Here is a 25,199-nt window from a genome sequence, read left to right as displayed (position 1 = left end):
CCCCCAGCACCGCACGGCTCCTTATAGGGCCGGGTTCCTGTCCCGCTGAGCGGGGGCAGAGGCTGCTGTGACGCTGCGGATAAGGACGCACCGAGCCATAGCAGGGACCGGGAGGGACAGCCTCTCCTTGGGTTGCAAACCCTCACCCCCAGGGAGTCCCCACGCCCTGAGCCAACAGGGAGGAGGCAGCAGAGAAGGAACGCAGAAAGTCACTCCCAAAACCCAGACCAAGCCCTGAATCCTGACCAGGGACAAACTGACTGAAAGCAGCCCCTGACGAGGCCACAGAGGGGAACACAAGGGAAATCCACGGATGTGTCACCGCTCCCACCTCTGCAGATCCACCTGCACCCACCTCACCTATCCAAGCAGCGTTGGCTTGCTGGGAGCATCACTCCTGCTCCCAGGTGGTGACAGACACCCAAGAGCAAGGACTAGGACAGAAAAAATTGTCCCAAGGTCTGATTTCTTCGGGAGTCAATCAGAGCAGTGCCTGGACACCCCATGGGACTTCCCCTTTGCTTGTCCATAAAGTGAGGAGCCAAATGACTTGGACAGCTCTGAAAGGAAGATTTTCACAGCAATTGGTCCCCAACTCTGGGACAGCTTGACATGCACATGTAGAAAGCTGTGATGGAATAGATGAGCAACAAGGCGAGATATGAACCTTATGAATCATATATATGATATAAATACATATATCAACCTTAAAACTGCTCTGAGATTGGCACATAATGCAGGATTCTGAGCAAACTGCCGTGCTTGGAAGGGAAATGGGAAAGAGAGGTTTAGGCACTGATTTCATCTCACAGCAGAAGCTAAAAGTCCTGGCACAAGAAGAAAATCTGCTTCTGGAAGAACAAGAGCACCTGTGCCTGTGGGATAACGGTGCTGAGGGGCAGGAATGACACAGGACATCCCACTGCTCACAGGAGGAACCTAAATCCTCATTTATGAGTGGGAAATGGCGTTTTGGGAAGAGGAGAGGTACCAGCCTGGCAGCTCCCAGAGAGAAAGAACAGGACCAAGCCCTGCCCCAGCAGCCCTTCTGAGCTGCAAAGCCTCATTTACACCAAAAATGCGAGAATTGAGAGATCTCAAAGAGCCACAAGTGCAGAGCTCCCTCAGAGCCAGAGATCCCTCCCTGTTCTCGCTGGCTCTGAGAACTGGGCTGGAGGAGAGGCTCCCAGCACGGGGCAGGGAAAGCACCCAACGTGCAAGAGCAGTTTCGGAGTCCTGTGAGTGTCAAACAGCTCTTCCAGAACGTGACTCAACAGGGGCCAAGCAGCACCCAGGTTTTACACCCAGAGTTGGATTCCTGCTCCCCCAGGTGCCAGCTGGGCACGCACAGTGCCCAACCCCTGGGGCTGGGGCTGTCCTTGGCAGCAGTGCAGGAAGGGGGGCAGAGCGCAGCCCGAGGAACTGAAAGGTGAGCTGTGATTCATCCAAACTGCCACCAGCTACAGTCACACAGCTCTGTGAGCCACGGACCTGGGGCTGCTCAGCCCCTGTGGGGGATACCCACCATGGGCACTGTGCCCTGCCTGTCCTTCTCCACCAAATGCAACATCCCCAACATCCCCCAGCTCGTGGCAGAGCTGCAGTGGAGGAGCCCAGCCACAGATCTAAGCCCTGAGATGCTGCTTTGCACAAAGAAGCCCAAATTAGCTCAGAGTTCCCATGCCCAGAAGCAGATGGCTCTGTGGGAAGGCACAACGGTGGCCACGGTCAGTCCACGGCCAGGGCACGGCCAGATCCCTGTCAGACAGCAGGGAAGTGAAGCCTGACCTAACAACTGCACGTCTGGGTGGTCAGTTCTGTGCTGCTCCGGCTGTCGAGCTGACCACGGCCACAGAGCACCAGGATGTGGCAGAAAGAAAGATCTGCAGTCAGACGGGGAAGGTCTCCAGCTTAGGAAGGAGCTTAAAAACACTCTGCAAGAGAAGGATGGAGCATCATCTAAGCAAAGGGGAAAATAACATCCAGGAGAGGCAGAAATAAGGGAAGTGCTCTGCCGTCTGCCTGAAATGAGCGGCCTCTGGTCATCAGCTGTGTCCAATCCTTTGTCTTCACCAGCAAACCCAGCCCTGAGGGATCAAACCCCAGCTAAAACCTGGAGGTGGGGACAGCTGTGTGCCCTGGGTGCCAGGCAGAGGCAAGATCCCAAATCCAGACACAGCCTCTCCCCAGACCAGGCAGGACTGGTTTTTCTTGCTCAGGGTCCCTCCGGTTCTTCGCTCGCAGGGGAGGGCGAGCCCAGCGAGATCTGAGGCAGCAAGACCCGGGGAGGGGACGGAGAGAGGGACAAAACAACCGCACGTGTGACACCGGCAGCGCTCAGCATCGCGTAACCCCGAGCAACGCCACCCAAAACCGCCCAAATCCCCCGCCCTGAGCACAGCCAGGGGAGGGGTGGCCCTGGTGTGGGACCGCCCTGAGCTGCGACCCCTCTGCGGAGCCGCAGCCGGGACAGGCTCCGGGGCTCAGCAGCGAACCCGCGGTGGGAGGGCAGCGGAGCCCGCGGCGGCAGCGCTCTGCTCGCCAACCACGAGTGGTTTTATCGCCCCAGCCCCTCCCGGCACAGCCTGGCCCCGCTCAGCCGGCTCCGAGCAGCGCCGGCTCCGGGATCAGAGCAGGAAACCCGCAGGAGGCTCAGAAAAGCCTAAGACAAGTCAGCCCCACTCTAAGCCTTCCATCCAAGCCCTGGTGTCGCTGCAAAGGGGAGTTATTTAATGGGATTTCCCAAGTCCCAGCCCCAAGATTACCTGCATTAGCAGCCGGAGCTTAAGGCTGGGCTCGGGAGGTGAAGGCTCTGTGAATGCCAAAAAAATAAACCCAAGACGGGCAAGCAAACATCAACAGCTCCAAAGTGTAACCGCCTTTGTTTGGGAGATTTGGAGATAAAGGCTCCACTGAAAGAAAAAAATGCAACATGTCAGGAGCAGGGTCCCAGCACTGCCCACCTCAGCTGTCCTTCGCTCAGGGATCTGCTGTCCCCGAGCTGATAAGTCACAGAGATGTTGCTGTAGCGTCAGCAGCAGCACTCGCAGCACTCCCAGGGTGAAACGAGCCCGTGGGGGCTCCCAGCATCACGGACCAGCTGCCAAGGGGCCACCTTTGCCACGTCCCTCCTGCAGGTCAGCACAGGAGGCAGCCTCAGGAGCAGCCTTGATGATAATGGAGATGCTTGACCTGAAATTTAGGATTAAGTTGTCCCCAGGGTTCAACCAAAGCAGCAAACTGAATCACAGGAGGAGCAAAACCAGGGCTGCAAGAGACTCAGCAAAAAGAACAAAATAACAGAAACTGCTCTGAGGTGAGGGAATTCCTCAGTGGATGGAGAGGATTCCAACAAGATGCATCTGCCCAGAGGGTGCACAAGGAGAGACCTGGAGAGAGGGGGTTTCAAGGACTCAGAACAAAACCTTGCAACTCATCATTTCAAAACAGCGTTTGCCGTCACCTGACTGTGATTCAAAAAGCAAAAATCAAGCCAGAAAAAAATGAAACTTCTCATTCCTGATCAAAGGAGACATTTTGCTCCTCACACTAGTTTGGATTCCCACGGCAAAGAGCAAGCCCCCAGCTGGCCAGCTCTCCCTGGGACCAGTGGTACCCGCGTGGGAAGCTGCCCCCAAGGATGCTCCTGTGCTGGTTTGCCCTCCTGCAGCATCCCTGAGACAGCCAAAGCCCCAGACTCTGACTGTGCTCCTGTGTCTCCAGGACTCCCCAGTCACTACCACTCATTTCTGCTCCCTATGGAAACACTGGGGGCTTCCTGGGATCGGGAACAAGGCTTTAACCCCATGTAAGGGCAGGTGAAACACCTGGGTCAGAGGGGGGACCTTCCCAGCAATTCCCCTGCACACGAGGCAGAACTTCTGCCCCAGGCAGTGCCCAGCCCTGAGCAGAGACCAGAGAGGGCTGGAGTGTCCTCCCGGGGGATATTCCAGAGCTGCCTGGACACCATCCTGTGCCCTGAGCTCTGGGATGGCCCTGCTGGAGCTGGGCCCCTGGGATCCCTTCCAGCCTGGCCCATCCTGGGATTCTGTGATCCCGAGGGCACCCTAAACGCTGAGCATTTCCCCCTCAGAGCTGCTGTAAAATCCAGTCACCACAATTATCCTGTGCTTTTCTCAGCTTCTCCACCTTTTCTATTTCAACCTGCAGCACTCACAGCTCAGGTCACACCTGGGTTCAGCTGCACACTCGGGGATATTTCTGTGCCTGGACTGTCTTTCTTTAATTTTCTAAAAGTAGAAACAGCACAGGTTGAGCCAGGTGAGATCACTCTGCCAGCACAGAGGGAGGCTCGGGACAGATCCCGACTTCCCACCTCAGCGCTCCCGGGCTGGCAGCAACTTATTCCCCTTCTCACTTACCTCCGGGGAGACCTCAAGTTATTTCCGTGCTTTTAAACTCCAAAATGTTCACTCCAAATAGCTGCGGGGTTATTTGCCGGAGTTCAGGCTGGCGGCTCCCAGCCGCAGCTCCCGGCTCGCCCCCGGCAGGGATCAAAAGACGCCGTGAGCTGATGGGGGGTCCCCTCCCGGGAAGCCCAGCTCCCTCCGGGAATATCCCGCACTCTCCAAATTAACAGAGGAGGTATAAAGACCCGGCTAATTAAGCGGCCTGGCCCCTGTGCCTTTCGGCGCAGCCAATTAGCGGCAGCTCGCCTGTGCCGGCGGTGGGTCCGCGGCGGAGGAGCAGCCGCTGCTGCTCGGGGAGGGCACCTCTCACGGGGGTGAAGTGCAAAGTGCTTCTGGTCACAGCTCTGTGACATCTCGCAGATACCTCAGCTCTCCTCCCCCAGCTCTGCGCCTGCAAAACTCCTTCCAGGAACTGCGGCAGCTCTGTCTCCGCACACCCTGACGGGCGGTGTTCGAGCTCCTCGTGTGCGAGGCACTTTGGTGGCATAAACGCCTAAAACCGAAATTAGGGACTTGCCCGCGGTTGGCTGGGCTCGTGCAGCAGCCTGGTGTTCTCCCAGCTTGGGGGGTATCCTAAAGCTCCCTGTTTCACAGAGTCTGTTGGGGATTTTCCCTTCCCCAGCTCGAGCTGGAACCCAGCAGCACCAGGAGCATCCCCAGGGTGTCCCAGGGGGTGACAAGGCCCCAACACTCGTCACCCTCCCAGACTGCTCAGCCCCCAGGCAAACCCAACACAAGCTGGTGGTGTCCAGTGCTTCCAGCCACGAGTCCACAATCAAAGCCCAGAGTTTGGTGAGACCTCTCCGTGCCTCAGTTTCCCCTCCAACAGGAGGGGCAGAGGCTCCTGCTCAGCACAGTCCCTCAGGTAAAGCTGAACCAGAATTTTCTTCCATCCTCTCACTTTTATCTCCTACTGTAACCTTCCCAATCCCATTTATAAACCTGGCATGCAAAGCTGGCAGAGCAGGACATGCTGAAAAGCATTTTTATAACAGATAAAAACATCCCAATACTTCACCGAGGTTATTTCTAACCCACAAGAACCACTTGCCTTAACCAAGACATCCTGCCACGGGCACCCAACACAGGACCCAGCCACCCGTCCTCAAACTTTCTGGGCAGCAAAACAATGACACACAGCCAGAAGTGCCCATGCAGCAGCAAATTGCAGAAATAAAGCTGCACACGAGAAAACCACGTGTTCCCAGCAGCAGTGCAAGCAGGGGAGCTGTGGATTTGGCCACTGGGACCAGAACTGCATTGGAAGTGCGTTTTTTTTTTAGACCCCAAATTTCTAAGAAACAAAATACAGAACTGCCTTGTCCAGACTCTTGCTGCTGCAGCGAGCACTCAGCTCAGTAAATCTAATTAATGAGCCAGGAAAAGTGTCACTCGTTTGCTAACTACTGCACCCAGGGCTGCCAAACAGACAGATAAAGGATTTAGCTGGGGCCTATTCCAGCCAAAGGAGCTGGGAACCTGGCAGGGAGAGCAGGAGATTAGAGGGGGCTGAAAAGAAAAAGAGAGGAGGGGGAAAGAAAAAAAAAATCCCACTAGATTAGCACTTTGCAAATGCAAGCATGTAAATCAGCTTAGGTCTGATATAATGCCACCCTTGTGAGCATCTGGGCACAGCAGCGCACAGGGCCCGGCTGAGCCCGGCTTTATTTGGGCTCGGGACTCTCACGCCAGCAGCTCCCTCACAAAACCAGCAGTTTTGTTTTTACCAGCTCTGGAAGTTTGCACAGGAAGCCAATTAGGGGAGACCTGGGAACAGAGGAAGATTCATAATTGCAATTAAGGCTTCAAAGTGCTTATCCCAAGCGCGGCGGTTACAGCTCGAGCTGGGGAAGGGAAAAAATCCCCAACAAACTCTTTGAAACACAGGGCTTTAGGATACCCCCCAAGCCGGAGGAGCTCCTCACCCCCAGAGCAAGGCATCACCTGGCAGAGAAGGACCCGGCTCTGAGGGGCCCACGTTGGACCAGTCCCACCAGTCCCCACTGGCACCCAGCCCACGGTGCCTTGGCAGGGCTGCTCGGGGCTGCAGGAGGCAGGGACAGCTCTGAGCGCATTCACCCCCTGCCTTTGGCTTGGGAAGGGGGTTCAGTCCTGTGTAGAAGGCCAGAATGGCTTTGCCTGCTGGGACCCAAGAGATCTGGGGTTAAGTCTGCATCAAAGGATCCAGCATTTGTCCCTGGGTGCTACAGACCATGAGCCCCCATCCCATCCCAATGAAGGCATCATCTTACAAGTTCAGCAGTTCCAGCAGCAACCTGGACACAAGAAGCGGTGTCCAGGCAGTGCAAGAACTGTGTGACACCATGGCAGAGCTGCTCTGCCTGTGTGGGACCAAACGTGCTCCAAGCAGCCCGACACAAACACTGGGGACACTGGGAGCTGGAGATGCGGCCCTGCAGCAGCACTGCCACGGCCTCCGCTGTCACACAGGATGGAGGGGGCACTTGTGGCTTTGCCTTGACTTCCAGACCCCTCAGTTCCAGGTGAGGCATCCCCAGAGAGGTGCTCTCCATGCTGAACCTCTCAGACACGAAGCTGCAGAATCTGAGAGCCTCAGAGGCTGAGCCACAGCTTCTCACACCAGAAACCCCAAAGCAAAGCCTGAAAATACTCCAAAATCCCCCAAATCAAACATGTCCATCCCCTGGGCTTGGCCACTTCAGCTGAGTGGAGCAGAGCAGCCGCTGATCTGAATCATGGCCCTCTGCATGCTGGGGGGTGTCAGTGACACCCACAGGACTGGCCAGAGGCTCCTGACCAGGGCCACCAACCCCTCACCTCTGGGGATTGTATGGGTGTGGATATTCCATGGTTTGGTATCCAGTCCTCCTGCAGGAAAGCTCAAGCAGGAAAAGCCCAATTCCCAGGAACACCAGCTCTGCACTGGGACACCTGGCAGCCCAGACTGTCATTTATGGATTGTCCCCCCTTCCTATCCCTCCTCGGCAGAATTGGGGTGGCAGCCTCTGCTCTGGACCCAGCCATGGGCCTGCTGCTCCACTGTGCCCTTGGCAGGAGAAAGGGATGGGAAAAGCTGAGAGGAGAAAAGGAAACTCACCCAAGGTGTCAGGGCCACCCCCTGAGATGTGGGGAGAGCACAAGAGGGGCTGCAGCAGCTCTTGTGCCACCCAGGACGGCTCCAGTCCGTCCGTCCCCACTGCCAACCTTCACAGACACTTCCCTGTGGTGGCACCTCCTCTCCTCACACACTCCCAGCTTTCCCTCCAGCCCCTCCCAGCATCTCCCTCTCTGAACAGCTGGAGAACAGCTGGAAGCAGAGCTGGGGGGTTTGGGCTGCTCCCCTCACTGGGGATGCTCCTTCTTCCTTCCCCCAGACCCCAAAGCCCCGGCAGCTGCAGCAGGAGCCCTGTGCCGTGCCCAGCCCAGCCCGGAGGGGAGGTGCTGCTGTGGGACCCCAGAGCCCACGGGGACGAGGTGACCCCCCCCTCATCCATCTCCATCCACAGCATGTCCCAAACTGCTCCTCCTCTCCCCCCTCAGCTGCCCTGGGAGTTGTTCCCAGGCTCGGGGTCTGTGGTGTGACCTTGGGAAGTCCTTTGTGTCTCTGGAAATGCACTGGCTCTGGGTGCTTTTGCATAAGCTGCTTTCCCTGGGATGTTTTGCCCTAGTGCTGAGCACGTAGGGCTCGGTAATCAAATGAGGTCAAAGAAAATTCCAGCCAAAACCCTGGAGGCCTCGGTCCCGCCCCGGCAGCTCCCAGGGACCAGCCAGGAGCATCCCCACGAGCACAGCTCGGGTTTGAGCGAGGGCTCTCCCTCTCTGGCAGCGCAGGAGAATCATCACAAAGCGGGAATAATCCTGTGGAAATCGGCAGCATTCCACAACACCTAAAACAACCCGTGGGCGAGCAAGGACATGGGATGGCGGTTCCCAAGGGTGGAAGGATGGGAGAAGGCACCTCCCCGGAGCGAGGCCTGCAGCCCCCCATCCATCCCCTGGCTCTCCTGGCATTCCAACACTTCCCGGCTGAGGAGGGAGCCCCAGGCCCGGAGCCGAATCCATCCCCACACAAATCCCCTCCCGAGGCCGTGGCTCTGCCCAGGGACAGGTTTCCAAGAGCAACCCACACTTCCGCAATTTCAGAGATCTTCTTACTCCACCTTCCGTGTGCTGTGCCAAAAGGAGAAGTGCTCGGAGCCGGGGGGAAGTTGTGGCACCCTTTCCTATTCTGAGGAGGATTTCAGGCTCCTGCCACATCCGAGGGACACGCACGGCGCCGGCCACGCTGCGCAACGGGGCTGGGGCTGCCCAGGGCCCTGCTTTGGGGTGAGCAGTTCCAGGAACCCCAACAGTCATGAGCAAGAAAATACAGAAATAAAGCCCACACGCAGATGATCTGGTCAGAAATAACCAGGCTGTCCCTGGTGCTCGCTGGGCTGTCAGACACCCCAGCAGGGCTGGGCGAGGAGAGACACCCGAGGGCAGCTCCAGGGCCAAGCAAGGACTCTGTGCCCCCTAAATGATGGCACACGTGGGTAAGCTGGGCTCAGGCAATCCTGGGGCCCCCTCTCTCCTTGTCTGAGGGGTCAGTTCCCCTTCAGGCAGCACCGTCTGGTGCTGAGGAACAGCAGAGCCAGAGGAGCCAAGAGATCCACTCCTCCCTGTGTGTTCATGGAGCTGGGTCTTCCCACCTGGATGCTGCAAGAACAGCTCCATCCTGACCAACTGCTGCCAAAAACTGAAGGGAAGGCTCTTCCCACCATCCATCGCCAGGGTTTGCTCCATCTGCTCAGCATGAGGGCTGTTTTCCAGTCTGGATGAGACCCAAGCATCACTCCTTTCCTTGCAGCCCTAAAAGCCTGGATTTCTGCTGCCACGATGGAAATCTCATCCCCATTTAGAGGGAAAGATCTCCTGCCTCCCTTCTCCAAGGGGGCTTGACAAGCCCCATCACCAGAAGCTTTCTCTAGCACAGCTCAAGAGTGGCTCAGGCCTTATCACATTCACTTCTTACAAGTCCTTCTGTAGCTCATCACCAGAGAGACACCTCAAGGTATTTTTAGAGGGAATATCCATGAGCACCGGAATTACAGGTGCATTAATTAGCAGGGAGAGCATCCCAACAGTCACAAGGTCAGAACACAACATCCAGAATTCACACCTCGCTGAGAGTCACTGAGGGAACAACACACAGGAGCTGCCATCTCTGAGGGCTTCCATCCCCCCAGCAAATGAGGAAAATTGATTTTCTCAGAGGGACCAAGTCCTCAAGGACAGCACAACTCACTGGGGGCTCTACAGGCAGGTGGAGAAGGAAACTCAAGGCCCTCGTCCACCCTGATGGTTTGGGGGGAAAAAGAAACAAGGGATGGTGAACATTTGCTCTTCTGGGATAAACCACAAAGAGAATTTGGCTGCATTTGGTGCCAGTGGCCACTGATTCTCCTCAACCGACAATGCAGCCTCAGCCTTTCAGATGGGGTAACTTGAATCGGAGGGCTGGAGCTGCCTGTGTGAAAGGCTTGGTAAGATCAGAGAGGTTTAAGCTGGTTGCTCACACAGATGGGCAGATTCACCTTCTGAGCCATTCCGGTCTTCCCTCAGGCAGCTCATACCCTGGCCCCACCCTGAGCAGCCTCTCCTCTCCCCCTGGGTACAAATCACTGCCAAGGAAGCGTCCAGCAGCTCGGGCTGGGACAGGCCTTCCCACACTTCCCACTGCACCCACGGCAACAGCGAGCTGCGAGCCCAGAGCAATGGCCCAAGAGAAGGCATCACTCGGGTTCCACCACTGCTGAGCAGGACAACCCCACCAGAGGAGTGGAATAAGCAGGAAAACGCAGTTCCCCTCCAAAAACTCCCCAAAGTGCAGCTGCTCAGAGAGGAGAAAACCACTGGGGGACTAAAGTCCACGCTCAACACCAGCTAAAGGAAACTGCCATTGCTGGCCTACGAGATACTGATCTTGACAAGGATTTGATTGAGTTAAATTGTCCAGAGCTGGCTGTGGAGGGCTGTGCTCCACAAGGAGCTTGTTCATAGAATCGTGGAATGGTTTGGGTTGGAAGGGACCTTGTCCAGCCCTGAAACCTTTGTGAGCTTCTGCCCAGCCAACACCACGCAAGGCAAAGCAGCCCACACTCCTGGTGTCTTGTTCCTTACCACTGTGCCAGTAAGGCCAGAAACTTCAGGATTATCATCCTGAGCCCCGAAAAACGATGGAGTCCAAGCCACAAAGTAAAATGAAAAAAAAAAAATCATGCAGTGCTTTGGAGCACCCCATGAGCTTTTTGCTCTGCTGTAGAGCTCCGTGGTCACTCTGGGTCTATCCAGGGACAGGAGTCATTGCCTCCAACTTTACCTATGCAAAACTGAGGTGATTAAACAAATTAACATCTCCAGACACAGAGCACCTGCTGTGGAGGGCAGCTCACCCCACCCAGCTGGAACCCCTCTTCAGGGCAGCCTAAGTTGAATTTTTTAGGCCTCTTTCAGGCCATCCTTAAGCAAGACAACTCCCATCCTTGTTCTCCTGAGCTGCTTCCCACGTGCACAACAGGAATAATCCCACTTCCTTCCTTCCCCAGCAGTTGCACAACCAAATGTTTCAAAGCCTGTAAGAAGCTCAGATAATGCAATAATGGGAACATGGAAATTGCAGGCAGAGCTTAGCTTTTAATTCTTTCATGCCCAAGTTCAATTCTTACCAAACAAAGCAGAACCCAACATTTTTACAGGTCATTTTGTCTGCTGAAGACCCCCGGGATTCCTTGCTAGAGTTCCACCTCTGGGAAGCCAGATGTAAAATCTGCGTGCCAGAGGCTGGAATGAGCAGCTCTCCATAAACCACCAGGCCAAGAAGGTCCAACGATCGCCACTTTAAAACCTCTGCTCCAAGTTATTCCCACCTTTGAAGGTGAAGTGGGCACTTTAAACCTTCTTAAGGTCAGTTTTGGGGGACTATTTCACTGATGAACTACATTAGAGCACTGATAATGCAGAAAACACAAATTAGAGAAAATAAAGGCATCGTTATTTAGTTATTGGAGCATGTGAAGGCTGGGAACAAACACCAGGGACACCAACAGCCTGGGACGTGTGGGACAGGGCAGCACAGGTCTCATTTCCACACCAAGGTTGCATTGGCTCTTCAGCCAGGAGCAAAATCCCCATCAACTCTTGCAGGACCAGGCACAAAACCTCACCCGAGGTTATTCTGGGATCAACTGCCCTGTGCCTCTGACCAAGCACCTCCCACCCTCCTGGAGGGAGATTCATCTCTCACCCACCCCACCAAGGCTCCTTCAGGAGCAGCTCCAGGACACTCAACAGTTGTGTTCAAGCAGGAGTTGGAGCGATGCAGAGGAACGGAGAGGCCACCCAGGACATCACCAACCCCACCCCACCCCTGCCCACTCACAAGGCTCTGTGAGTTTGGCAAAACTCAGCCAGAGTAAGAGCAGCCTGTCTTTTCCTCCTCAAAAACCCCAAGGCCAACAGAAATGACACCGATCTGGTGTGAGTAAGAGCAGCCCAGTTTTACGCGCTCGGTTTTCAGAGAGGAAATGCTCTTTCTGTTCCTGGCAGCAATTCTGAAAACCCCTGGCCACATGATGCAAGAGTTAATTTTAGCCTCTACCAGTCATTGTCACCACAGCAAGGCTGAAGTTCCACTCAACATCACAGGCAATTCCAGGCTCCACGTGAGATCCCAAGAGGGTTTAGGCTGGGGACAGCCGTGGTGTGGTCTCAGCCTGGGAGGAGCTGGGTGTCACCAGCGGGATGCGGTGGAAATGCCAGGGCTGCTCCTTAGGGAAGGTGGAAGCTCAGCACAGGAGTTCCTGTGTGTCACAGGAGAGACGGGGGAAAAAATAAAAAATTCAGCAAGTGCATAATTTAGAGAGGAAAAAAAGGTGTTTCCCAAAGTCCAGCAGCCACCCCAGCTGTTCCTGCTGAGAAGGAAGTGAAGGACACCACAGCGTCCAGGGATTCCTCCCAACACCCCCAGGAACAGGACGCAAGGGGACATCCCTGCTGTGTGGGTTCATGGCCGCTCACCTGGGGTGGAGGTGGTAAAACCCCAGGTGTTTCCATGCTCGGCAGGAAACCCTCCCAAAGCCTGTGGGACACCTAGGATCGGGGTCCATGCCCACACGGAGCAGGTGCTGAGCTCCCTCCCATGAACTCCTGGCAGCTGAAGATGCTCCAAGGAAGTGTCTGGATCAGGAGGGAGCTCAGCACGGACCTGGGTCCCGCATTTCCTACAGCAGCTGCTGGCACGTGGGGCTTCCTTGGCCGTGGTCCCTGGGGAAAATCCCTTTTCAGTGTGCCAGGTCACGTGTGGGTGGCACGGTCACATTCAGGACAGCATCAAACGCGAGGGAAACACCAACACTGCGATACCAGGAAAACTTCTCATCACCCATTCTGTGTTCCACTGAGCCAGCGCTTCTCTGTGCCTCCCCAAACCCTTCCCGAGACTTCCTGCCCCCAAATGTCATGTGGCTCCTTACTCTGCTACCCTGGCTCACAGGGAGGGTTGTTTGGGGTTTGGGTTTTGCTGGGGTATGGGTTTGTTGGGGTTTTTCTGTTGCAAAAACATCTCCCGGCCTGAACAGGGTCAGGGACCATCCCAGCAAGGTGGCACAGAGCACAAGGGTCCCTCCCAGAGGGGACCCCAATCCCTGCCCCACTGCCCTCCCCCTGCAGCTCCCTGGTGATGAGGGAGGGGAGAGCTGATCCTAATTCCTTCTGGCTATTTGGAAAAACAAGTTTACACGTGAGATTTCAATTGGCTCTGCCTCTGCTTAACTCCTCCAGCTGTGAAACAAAGTAAGTGAGAGACAAAGCCCTACAAACGAGCAGCGTGACCATTTCTGAGGACTTTTTGTGAGCTCCAATGCCAAACCCACTAAATAGATTAACTTCCCGCATAAACAAGCAAGTAAATCTTTCCCCCAAGGCCCTGTGTATCCAAAGGAAGCTTTAGAAGTTGCTTCCTGCCATTGTGGAGGCCCTGCTGGGAACCCAGGAGCCTTTTCAGTCCCTGGCTTGGTTGCCCAAACCCTTCAGTTTAGTCCCAGCACCGCTGGCTGCGACACCACAAAGGACAGATGATGGCAGGGACGTTTTTGGCTGGTCCCCATTGCCCTCAGGCCAAGGGCAATCGGGGCTGGGATTCCCAAATCTGACAGGAGGGTGTGAGCCCCACTCTGCGTGGTACAACCACAGAATCCCCATCACAGTGAGGGGAAGGAAGGAAGTCTCCAAATGGGGAGACAGCCCAAGGAGAGGGACTGTATCTGAAGGTGACACCAAGAGCAACCCAGCTCTGAAGAGCCTCTGGCCAGGCTGGCACAGCCCTGACCTCAGAGCAAGTCCCACATCCCCCAGGCAGGCACCCATCACAGGAGCAGGGAGTGCAGCACATGAACTTGCAGCCCCCAGGTCCTCCCAGGATGGGCTGGAGCATCCCAGCACAGGAGCCTTTATCCCAAAAGGAGCAGTCCTTCATCCCAGCCACACTCCTGGGAGCTGAGCTGACAGTGACTGTAAAAACTCAATTTCCAGAGGCTGTTCCCTTCATCCTAAAACATCCCCTCATGGTGATGCTCTGGTTGGAGCCCACATGGAGCAGGGGATGCTGTTTAACACTCGCTATCCTCCATCACTTCTAAACCCAGCACCGGGATCTGGCAGCTCAGGGCCACGGGGTTCCCAGGCTCTGGGTGTTCTCTGTGCCATAAAAGTGGATTTGCAACCGTTCCTCCTCACCCTGGAGCTCCCTAAGGGATTAGCACACCCTGGCATCGAGACCAGATCGACCTATGGACAATTTCCAGTTAATGAGCAGCCCTCTGGGAACACTGACCTCGCTGGCTTTGATTGCAACCCAGCTAATTGATCCAGGGAAGCCTCAGGCAGGATTCCCACAGCTGGATGAAGAGCAGCAGGGATCTCTCCCGGGCTGGAATTCCCTGAGTCCCACTGCAAAGCCTCCACACCTGAGAGATGCTGTGACTCCCCCGGGCAGCTGCACACTCGGTGTGTGCCCATTTACGAGCTCTATCAACACAAAGACACCGAGAATGAAGAACCATTTGTGGAGTTTCACATGTACAGACTGCCAGAAACAATGAGAAAAGGGAAATGCCACCTGAAAGGATGGGAGCTTGTTTGCCGAGAAGCCTCTGGGCTGGGGGTTTAAATAGCCACAGAGCGATGGGGGAAGCAGCTGAAAGGGGAAGCGTTTCATCCTAATTTGAGACAACAAAGAATGGGCCTTCGTGGAAGGGATGGAAAACACTTCTGCAGGCTCAGGGCAGCGGCGCCTCTCCCAAAGCGTGCACGCAGCAGCCGTGCCCCGTCCCCGCAGCGCTGCGCTGGAACGGGCACACACGGGAGCGAAAACCTCCCGAAGCGGCCCGCAAACCTTCCGACGCAGGATACAACCATGAAAAATTCCCTCCCCCGGCAGCTGCTTGGGGCAGTCACAAGATCGGGGCGAAGCCGAGCTCTTCCTGCTCAGACAAAGCAGCGTCGGGCAGCCGCGAGCGGCGTGACCGGGAACGGTGCCCCGTGTCCTCCGTGCCCATGACATGGGCTGCTCATGCCAGCCCTGCTCGCTTCTGCTTCAGCCCACCCCAAAATAAGCACCGGCAGCGTTTTGGGAGCACCCAAGCTGCTCTCAGCCCAAGCACTGGGGGGATTTTGAGCAATGAAAGAGAGCATTTGAGGGGAAGCCAAGGCCCAGCCGCGTCTCTTACAAATACAAACAGTGCCCCTGCGGCACCCAGAGTCATTGATAATTGTCAGTGATGATTGTCACTGGTGATTGTCACAGCGCCACGGCACCACCCCAGCCAGCCAGGGAGCGCTTTCCTACTCCCCTTTTAACTCAGCCAGCGGCTCACGCTCGCATCTGCTGGCTGAAAACACGCGCGGAGCTTTTCCCTGCCCGGCACAGGTGGGGAGGCAGCCCCGGAGCCGTGCCCGGGCACCCCGAGGGCTCCAGCCCCGTTCCGGGAAGGGGCAGCCCAGGTGGGAGCGCTGAGCCACAGCTGCCCCGGCAGGTCCGGCCTCCAGGCTCGGCTTTACCAGCCGGAGACTGAACCTGGGCGAGCTTTCAGCCCCTGCAGGTTCAACACAGTGAGGGGAACACGGCTGAGGTGGAACTCCAAACTCCAAACCCCCCGCGCTGCTCCCACCCAAACCACGCTCCCGGAGCATCGCTCTGCTCCGGCTCCACAACCCAGCTCCCTTCCAGCCGCACATCTGCCATCCCGGCCGAGCACTCCCGCTGCGCCAGCCGCCAGGGAGCCCATCAGCCGCAAGCTGAAGTTGCTTTATTTTATTTTTTTTTCCAGTGGCAGAGCTTGAAATCAGAGATGAACAAGTCTGAAGGAGCTCCTGCCTGGCCTCTCATGTATTCCAGATGCACATGCTCCAATCGCCGCTTGCCAAACAGGATACGAGGCGCAAGGAAATAAAGCATTTTATCTCCAAGCTTTTCCAAGAGGGTATTAGAAACAATGGGGAGGAAATACAAAATTAACACTAGAGAAGAGCAATTGGCAGTGCCCTTGCGAGGCTGTTCTTCATGACAAGGCTGCCTATTCAGTGGCTTTCATTAGGAAAATCACATCGCAGAGCCATTCCCAACAGTGTCCCTATTTCCTAATTAGGCTTCGCCAAAGAGCTGCATCTCTCAGTTCCCGCCCGGCGCACAATCACAACAATTAACATTTCATTGCACCCGGCCGCCGAAAACACCGCAATTAAAGCATCTGAGGAGTCACACGGGCGCGTCAGCAGGGAGACAAGTTCTCACGTCGTGCTAATTGGCGGCCAAAGACCGATCAGAAGGACGGGAACGGCGGGGTTTGGTCTCCGTGCTGGGAAAGGCGCTCGGGGGCTGCGGCCGCTCCCCGGGCTCCCACCCAGGAGGCCGCGGACGGGGCTCGGTGCCAGCAGGGAGCACTGGTGACAGGTCCTGTCCGCCCCTCCGGGCTGCGGCACAGGGAGCTGCTCTCTGGGTCCCCGGGAATATCACTGGATCACACCCCCGTCACCAAACAGCCCGGACCCAACACCAGGTGGGCGCAGAGGTCACCTGGAGCCCCCGGTGATGGCTTTCGATGGGTAGGACCCTGTCCTCACACCCGACATGAGAGACAGGGCAAGGATGGGGGGTCCTGAGGCTCTGAGGAAAGCGGAAGGAAGTCTTGGAGAGAGGAGGAAAAGAGCTGCAGCCGCGGAGCCCGGATTGCATCCTCCAAGGAAGGACATTTCCAGCCCGAACCAGCAGTGCAGAGAGCTGCAATGAGGGAGACCTGCCGGGCGGCAGTACAATGCCCACGGAGTTGGGGGACAGAGCTTGCATAACAACCTCATCCTCCCACCTGGAAGTTCAAACCGCTGCTGGGAGCAGAGCTCAGACACAAAAGGAGCTTCTCACTGCTCGAAACCACCTGGGGGACTCACCTGAGCACTTTCCCCTGACACCCTCAGGCACAACCTTCCACTTGCAGGATAATAATGCAAAAATGGGCAGCCCCGCCGTGCTCAGCGTGCACCCCGAAAAGAGAAGTTGAAACTCCTCCAGGGTGAGCTGCAACATGGCAAGGTCCCCATGCCACGCTGGGGTGTCCCTGGTCCCCAGCAGAGCCAGAGCGCTGAAGTTGGCATCCCTCAGCCCTGGGGCTGCTGCAGCACGGGCAGCTCGCCCTGCCAGCGCTCATCCCGCTGGAGCAGCCGCTGCTCCTCTCTGCCAGCACCTCCCACTGCACTCAGTTCTTCTTTCTTAGTGCAAAATCCACATCTTCATTTCCACATTCAGCAAAAAGGCACGCGGGGCCAGTTTTGTTTGGTTTCTGTCCCGGCTGGATGCCCTGATCTCCATGGGGAGGAGGGAAAAGGCAGCGGCACCATCCTACAGCCCCAGAGATGTGGGGCTGCCCCTCACCCAACCAACGCACACCAGAACTCCCCTTTCTCCCTCTGTATAAGCACCCCCAACACTTCTCATCCCCTTTCCTCTGCCCTGAGCAGGCTGCAGAACTGCCGGCAGCAGGACAGGGGTGGCCACACAGAGCCAGGGAGAGCAGAGCACTGAGCTCCCCCCACTTCAATTCAGCAGGACCACACCGCGAGGCTGCAGCTGCCCTCGGACCGCGCTCACATCCCCGCTGCGCAGCTGCTTCCTTCAGAAACCCGTGGAGCATCCCCAGCATCACCCGAGCCCTCCGGCCTCACGCAGTCACCGTGACTGAGGGATGGAACCGCTGCCACCACCACAGCCGGGCTCTGTTATCTTCTCACCTTTCTGCATTTGAGCTCTAATCTGAGCAGCACCCAGAGCTCCAAACCACTTTGCAACCAGGTTTCGGAAACACTTTGCAACTCCATCCGAGTTCGTGCTTTGAACAAGAGAAAAAAGCCCGAACACAAAACCAGACCTTTCTGACACCCAGGAAAATTAAAGCCTCGACATCCTGCATACCCCTGGATTTTACACCAAACCAAGATTTAGAAAATTGATCTAAATGGGAAAACGAAATAAATTGCAGCTGTTCAGCATCAGGGCAAGCAGCAGGAGCAGCACCAGCCTGCAGCTGCCCGAGCAGTTTCGCTGCAGCGGGAGCAGCACAGCCCCGAAACCAGCCCCTAGCAAAGCTAACGGCGCTGGGTGACAGCAACCAGATTGTCACAAACATGACAACAAAGGGCTGAAAGCTCTTTTCTCCCGCTTTCGTTAGCGATTTGAATCAGCAGAGCCTTTTCCTCCCTCAGGGCTCTCACCTCCAAAGCAGCTCAACATCCTCTGGGAGGCCGGTGCGGGAGGGAGCGTGGCCCGAGGCCAGGCTGGGCACTGACTGGGTGACGCTGGCGACACGGGGAGGCCACAGAAGCACCTGATGGAAGATGCTCCTTGGCAGGCCCGACGATCAGCACGGGCTGCTGCAAGAGGCAGCGCGGGGACAGCTCGGGGCTGGTGCGTGTCCAGCCCCCGGTGCTTGGAGGGGTGACGCTGCTGAGCTTGTCACATCCCAAACCACATCCTGTTGCCAAAGCAGAGCCTTCCCTGGGTCTGCACCTCAGCTCCCTCGGGCTGCGGAGACCCAGCTGAGGGAGCAACAGGCGACTTGTGACCTTTGGGTCCCTTCGGGGCAGGGCTGCTGCTGCAGTGACCCGCGTGAGTCACTGCCACGCTGCCGGCAGCCCTGCCAAAACTCCAGACGGGGACTGGAGAGCCCCCGGGACTTCCCGGGGACCCCGCCACGGCAGGGTGGTCCCCTGGGGCGGGCACAGCCCCACACCTGGCCCCGAGCAGCAGCTCCGTGGGGCCGCGCGGAGGAAAACAAACACAGAGTCCCGAAATGAGTCACAACAGCCGGGCCGTCCCCGCCCGCGGGGTGACACCGGCTCCTCCTGGCCAGGCACGGACCGCCCTGGGCTGCAAGGGCACCCCGAGGGAGACGCGGTGCGGGGGCCCCTTCCAAAGGTGCGAGGGAAACCCCCGCCCCCGGGTAGTGACACCCCGCTGGTGGGCTTAAGAGGAAGCCCCCAGCTACGTGGGACCCCCGCATTACACCGGTTTCTGTCCCCCTCCTTGTTACCCCATTTACAGCGAGCCCCCCGCGAAGGACACAGCCCCCTCCGGGCACGGCGGTGCCCTGGGCACCAACGCCCCAACCCACGGCTTACACGGACACCCCGGGAAGACAAGGAAACCCCCGCTCTACCTACACGTGCACGGGGTGCACGGAGCCCCCCGCCCCGGTTACCCCGGGCTCAGTGCCCGCACGGTCCCCCCCCGCCCCGGTCACAGTGTGTGCACGGCCCCCCTCCCCTGCCGCACGGTCCTCCCGGCTCTCCCACCTGCGGGGCGGCTGCCGCCGGGGCTCCGTGCCCATCCTCGGCCGGCCCCGCCGGGCTGTCGCCGGGCTGGGCTGCGCTCCGCGCCGGGCGGCACCGGCGGCACCGGGCGGGCGGGGCTGGCGGCGGGTCCGCCCCGCACATGTGCGCGGCCCGCCCCGCCCCGGCCTTGCCCCGGCACCTGCCCCCCGCTTCCTCCGCCCAGCCGGCCCTCAGGCCTTCCCTCCCTTCGTACAGCCATCCCTCTCTTACTCCCTCGCTGCTCCCACCCTGCCGGTCACCCAACTGGTTATCCCCTCGTCCATCCATCCATGGATCCATCCATCCTGACACCACCACCACTTTCTCTTCCGCCCTTCACTCTTCCATTCACCCACCCCTCCATCTATCCCTTGCTCCTGCCATTCTGCCCCCCACCCATCCATGCATTCGTCCACCATCCTGCTCTTCATCCATCTGCCCTTCCCTCCATCAATCTCTCCTTCTTTTCATCTATCCATGCACCTTTTCCACTTTTCCACCTTCACCTGCCATCCATCCTTCCATCCATCCATCCATCCATCCATCCACCCATCCATCCATCCATCCATCCATCCATCCATCCTTCCCTCCAGCCATCTACCTCTCCGTTCCTCCCTCCCTCTCTCTGTTCCTTCAGCCTGTGCATGATGTGAGTTTGTTTTCCTTCCCTCCCTGCACTGCCCTGTACCTCACCTTTGCTGGGCAAACCCTCAGTCCCTCCGTGACAGTGCCAAGCCCACACTGGTGGCACCAGGCTGGGGACGTGCTGCCGGTGACTGTTCTGGTGGCACCTGGGAGTGGCCTTTCCTGTTGCCTTCACGGCTGCTCCTGAGCAAAGGCCCGTCGCATCTCGATTTCTAGCCCACACCTGTCCCCGGGCCCGCCTGCTCACGGGGCTTGTGGCCGGATCCTGCCCAGCTGGTGCTGTGGGCAGGGGCAGGAATCTGAGCAGGTTTCTCTGCGGATTTTGGTTTGCTGAAGAGAGTGACCGCTGCCACTGCGGCTCCGAGACTCGAAACCTGCTCGGGGGCCAAAATAGCTGTGGGTTCTGCAGTGAAATTCCAGTGAATTTTAAAAAAAGCAAACCCAGTCAGAGCCGAAATCCCCTTTCATTGGCGACCCATAGAGACAAACGCCCGCTGTGCAAAGCGCGTGGGACGAGAGCCCCGGGTGCCTGTGTCACCTGTGCCAGGTGAAACCCCTGCAGGGGGACATGGGCTCGGCCTTCACCAGCTGAGCGGCCACCAGCAGTTCAGCAGAAATCCTGAGGCAGCAAAAATAGCCGGACAGGGAAGGTCTGGTGTCGATGTCACGGTGCCACCTGCCCCAAGGCGCTGCCCTGGGAAACAGCCGAGTGCTCGGGGCAGCTTTGTGTCCCAGCTCCTCTTGGCCGGAGCTCTTCGCCAGATGCCAACCTGGGATGCTAATCTGATCTTTCCCACCCCTTCTGCCCCATTCCCACCTCCTCATTTCAGACCCAGCTTTTCAGGCAGATCCCTGAACTGGAGGAACTGGGAGGTGTCTGAACGGCCAAAGCTGCGGAGGCCAAACTCCTCTGGCTGCTGGGGCTGCAGTGTGTCCCCTCCTGTCCCCCTCCCTCCCTGTCTGAGGCACTAGGAGCTCCTTGTTGTGCTCCTGGGGGCCTGGAGCAGCTGAGGAAGTTACCAAACATGGGCTGGGGGGGCTCGTGGTGGCGGAAGGAAGCGGAGGAGGGCAGGGAGGGGCCGTGCCAGGGCTGCAGCAGTGACAAACAGCAGCGTGGGGCCACCAGGCTGACACAGCCAGCTCGGGGAAAGGGCTCTGGAGCAGGGGCACCTCCAAGGGATGTCGACACCAGCATGTTCCTGGGAGCTCCTGGAGCAGGGAGCTGTGCTCCTCCTTATTGCTCAGCTGGTCTGAGTTCAGGGGATCCTGGGGATGCCGGTGCCACACCAAGGTGACAGCAGGCAGCGGGAGGTGGCTTTTAGGGGCCACAGGTGGCTTTTAGGGGTCACACAGAGAGCAGGAATGGCATCCCCGGTGGCTCCCACCCACGAGGAGGAGTTGCATCAAGTGTGGCTGTGGTGACACCAACAGCGATGCCGAAGCTGCTGGAGCTGCAGCTGGAGCAGGGCCACGGAGCACCGGCAGCTCCGGCACATCCCAGCTCAGTTCCTGCCCCTGGAGCTGCCGACCAGCCCCAGCAGGAGGAGAAAGCTGAGGGTGTGCTCTGATGAGCTCGTTTAGACCTTTGGGTTCTCTGTGAACACCCCAGGGCACAGGAGGTGAAACACTGACCTGGGGGCAGCTCCCTGTGCCAGGGGAGCAGCTGCACGCCAGGGATGCTGGGCTGGGAGCACTGCTCTTCCTCTGTGCTCACCTGAGCTGCTTTGTCCCTCACAGCTGATGGGGCAAGGGAAAAACACCCAAATATCAAAGTGTGAGTTCCAGCCCACTGCACAGAAACAGCCACATCGGTGCAAATTCAGAGATCCGGCCACATCCCTGCTTCCAGTGCCCAAGGGACACCACCTCTGCTCCAGGGATGCTCAACAGCCAGTGCAGGGATAGAGAGCAAGCCATTAACTATAAAAGTCATTTTTCCACAAGCAACTCCAAAGCAACTCATGGGAAGCCTTGGCTGGGAGCAGAGCAATCTGTGCACAAAGCCCCTGTGGTGCTGGAAAGGGATCTCCGTAGAGAGCATCTCCAAGCAAATCATATTTCCCACGTATGCAAAGGGGTGGCTGGGGGAGGCAGCTGTGAACGTGTCCTGTGACAGCAATCAAATCCTGCGTTCCCAGGAATGGCAACTCACAAACACAAATCTCCTTTCCTTGGCTTCTACTTTGACTCCTTTTCCTCCAAATCAGCACAAAGGCACCTCTTGGGTGGCTGCTGAAAAATGGGACTTACCCTGAATTCAAAGAGGTGCTCAGAAGTTCACAGCATTACGGATTTGTAGAGTCAAAAAATGGGTTGGGTTGGAAAGGACCTTAAAGATCACCTTGTCCCAAGCCCCTGCCCCCGTGGGGAAGGGACACCTTTAACTGAAAAGGTTGCTCCAAGTCCCTCCAACCTGGCCTTGGACACCGAAGTTCACCTTACAGTGAAGTTTAGTTCATCACGGTCTCATTCCCATTCCTGTCTGCTCCACACCCAGACACACTCCCTGACACAGCAACCCCAACCCAGCCCCACAGTGGGAATCGAGCAGCTCACCCCCCCAAAATGCCATGAAGTCAGCAGCTGTACACTCAGGCCAGGCTCTGCAGAGCGCAGCCGGCATGTCTCCCTGGGGTGCTGCTGCTCGTGCCCAGACTGAGGGTTTGCACAGCTTTGGGATGGCTGACCCTGGCCTCACGCAGCCCCCGAGGCTGCTGCTGCTGCTGGGGCTGCGCAGGCTCCAGGTGAGCCCATTCCCTCCCTCTCCCTGAGTTCCCACAGTATCGGAGCATCCCAGCCCCGCAGAGCAGCTCTGCAGCCTCTCCCCACCGCCTGTCCCTCGGAGGGAAGGGGAAGCAGCGTCACTGAAAAGGGAACCTTCTTCTCTCTGGTTTTCCCCACAAGTTGTGTTTTTCATTTCTCAGGGCAAGCTCAGAGGATCCTGACAGACTCTGCTGCAGCCCTTGAGAAATGAAACTGGGGCAGAGACCTCGCTGCGGGCAGACCTGACGCTGCCCTTCCACCTCCCATGGAGGAGGTGACAATGAAACTTTACATGACCCGATCTGTTGAGGTGTCAAAGGTTTTCCAGCCAGTTCTGGGCTGGGAGGGCTCCAGAGCTGCCGCACTTTCGGCAGACGCGTCTGATCTGCACTGGTCTGGGGCTGCGGCATTCCCAGCTCTTCGCTCTCCACCGGCTCCGGGCGGGATTCAGCCGAAGCTGGAACACCCTTTCCTCACTTTTCAGAGCTCCCTGCCCTGACAGCAGGGGATTCCTGTCCGGATCATCCTCCGGGACCACGAGGAGCGCAGGCGGCCCCGGGAAGGGGCAGAGCGCTGGGAAGAGCCGGGCTGGGAGCGGCTTTCCCGTGGGCTGAGGTTTCCACCCTGTGTCCTGCCGGAGAACTGCACTGATGGGGAGGGCTCAGCATCCGCCGGGGGTGCGGCTCAGCCGGCCCTGGGTACCAGCTGGGCAGTGAATCCCCGGAAAACACTTCCCAGGAACTGCTCTGCCTCTGGCAGCCTCCCTGGGTCATCCCGGGGGAGGGACGATGTGAGGGTGCTGAAATTCCGCGGGTTCCGTGGTATCTGTGACCGCCGTGACCCTCAGCCCTCTGTCCTGGCCACTGTGAGCCTCCAGAGCCAGCAGCACCTTCCACTCCCCAAAGCGCCACAGCTCCCGGTGAACCCTCAGAAACCAAACCTGGATTCGGGAGCTCGCTCTGGGCACTGCCAGGTAAAGATGTGTCCATAACCAGGGCTCATTCCAGGTCCTGATGGGACTGAATAAACCTGGGCAATCCCTGGAGCTGGCTGCGCCCTGAGCCTGTGCTTTGCTGGACAGCTGGACACATCCCTGGGCGGCCACACATCCAGGGGTGGAGGTGGCAGCGTTCCAAGGGTGCTGTGAGCCCAGAGCAGCTGCAGTTTGTGCTCCTTCCCCGGGTCACAGCCCTGTCAGCCGGCACGGCCACGAGGGCACCGAGGCAGCACCGCCCAGCCGAGTCCCACCCCTGTCATTGCCATTGCCCCTCCACTTTTGGATGCACATTTTATGATGGACAAGGTGTAAATCAGGCGTAATTCTGAAAATCTGAGTAGAAACCACAGGGTCCTGCAACCCCTCAGGAGCTGGGCTCTGCCTTCCCAAATCCAGGGGCTGAAATACTTCAGCAAAGAACAGCCCAGAGGAGCAAGGGACAGCCCAGATCCTCGGCTGGGACACTTGGGGCTGTTTGGCCTCTCCGGAGGTTTTGCTCCCAAATGAGGCTGCAGCAGGAGAGGGCCAAATCCAGAAAAACAAGGACGGGGATCCCCTCCCCTTCCAGCCCCCCGGAGGGGTCCCTCCCCCCGGACACTCCCCATCCCCATCCCCGTCCCCGTCCCCGTCCCGGGCTGGCGCAGCGGGCTCGGCGCAGGGACCCCAGCAGATGGCAGCAGGGCCTCAGGGTGAGCTCCCATGGATGGTTTCTTTCCGTGAATTTCCTTTTATTCCCTGCTTGTTTTAAATAAAAGTAATCACCCCGTGCAAATCCACTGCAGATGCACCTTGGGATAAGCTGAACTGCGGCAGGGACACTTGCCCTGCACCTTATCCAGGTGACAAACTCCATGACCTCTGCAGGCATCGGAATGATGTGCCCAGACCTGCCGGGAGGAGAAAATGGGGTTTGCGGGCAGGGTTTGTCTTACCCTCGAGTAAATGGGAAAAATGGGACAGAGATGTCACCCAACCCAACGAGAAGAGGCTGGAAGCAGGACAGAGCCGGGCTGGAGCAGCCCATCCTCAGTCCTCCTTTGGGGGCAGGAGAGCGGGCAGGGCAAGGGGAGGTGCCCAGGTGGGCACGGGGAGTTCTGAGTGAGGACCACAGCAAATCCAGGACTCCTCCGGGCAGGAGGCACCCCCAGGCCCTCTGCTGTCCATAATCCCTTAAACCTCAATCCATTTTGCCCCATTCCTAGTGGCCAGTTTCCTCCTGATGCTTTAATTCGCATTTGTAGTGAAGACACACCGTGCTCAGCAAAGTCTCTGGGTGCCACCAGCGGGTCCAGGTTTAAATCTGCAAATTGGGGTGTTTAAAGCAGATTATTATAACCCCAGCCCTCTGGTTTATCAGAGGCCAGCAGGGTGGATGTGTCACAGGTATCTCCAGGTCTCAGAGCTGTCTGTGCATTTTGGGTGCCCCAGGAACAGCTCACGCCCCGCATTAACCCTCACAGCAGTGACATTTTACTGCTTCTGTC

At 57.7% G+C, this 25,199-nt stretch overlaps 1 protein-coding gene across 8 annotated transcripts in view; it reads right to left on the bottom strand.

Moving 5' to 3' along the window:
- Nucleotides 1-19,374, bottom strand: part of PIK3R5 (phosphoinositide-3-kinase regulatory subunit 5) — a 50,156-nt gene extending 30,782 nt beyond the window's left edge. For 2 of the 8 annotated variants that reach the window (XM_048323904.1, XM_048323913.1), the window contains exon 1: nt 19,293-19,374. The gene's annotated coding sequence lies outside the window, so the exon portion shown is untranslated. Of the gene's footprint in view, nt 1-2,765; nt 2,992-4,382; nt 4,705-7,509; nt 7,579-16,895; nt 17,146-18,212; nt 18,443-19,292 lie in introns of those variants that run through there. The other 6 variants (XM_048323905.1, XM_048323910.1, XM_048323911.1 and 3 more) reach the window with 6 other exon arrangements.
- Between the last annotated feature and the right edge of the window lie 5,825 nt (nt 19,375-25,199).

The sequence above is a fragment of the Corvus hawaiiensis genome, chromosome 19 (assembly GCF_020740725.1).
Source record: "Corvus hawaiiensis isolate bCorHaw1 chromosome 19, bCorHaw1.pri.cur, whole genome shotgun sequence".
Lineage (NCBI taxonomy): Eukaryota > Metazoa > Chordata > Aves > Passeriformes > Corvidae > Corvus > Corvus hawaiiensis.
This window is presented reverse-complemented; position numbering and strand designations above follow the sequence as displayed.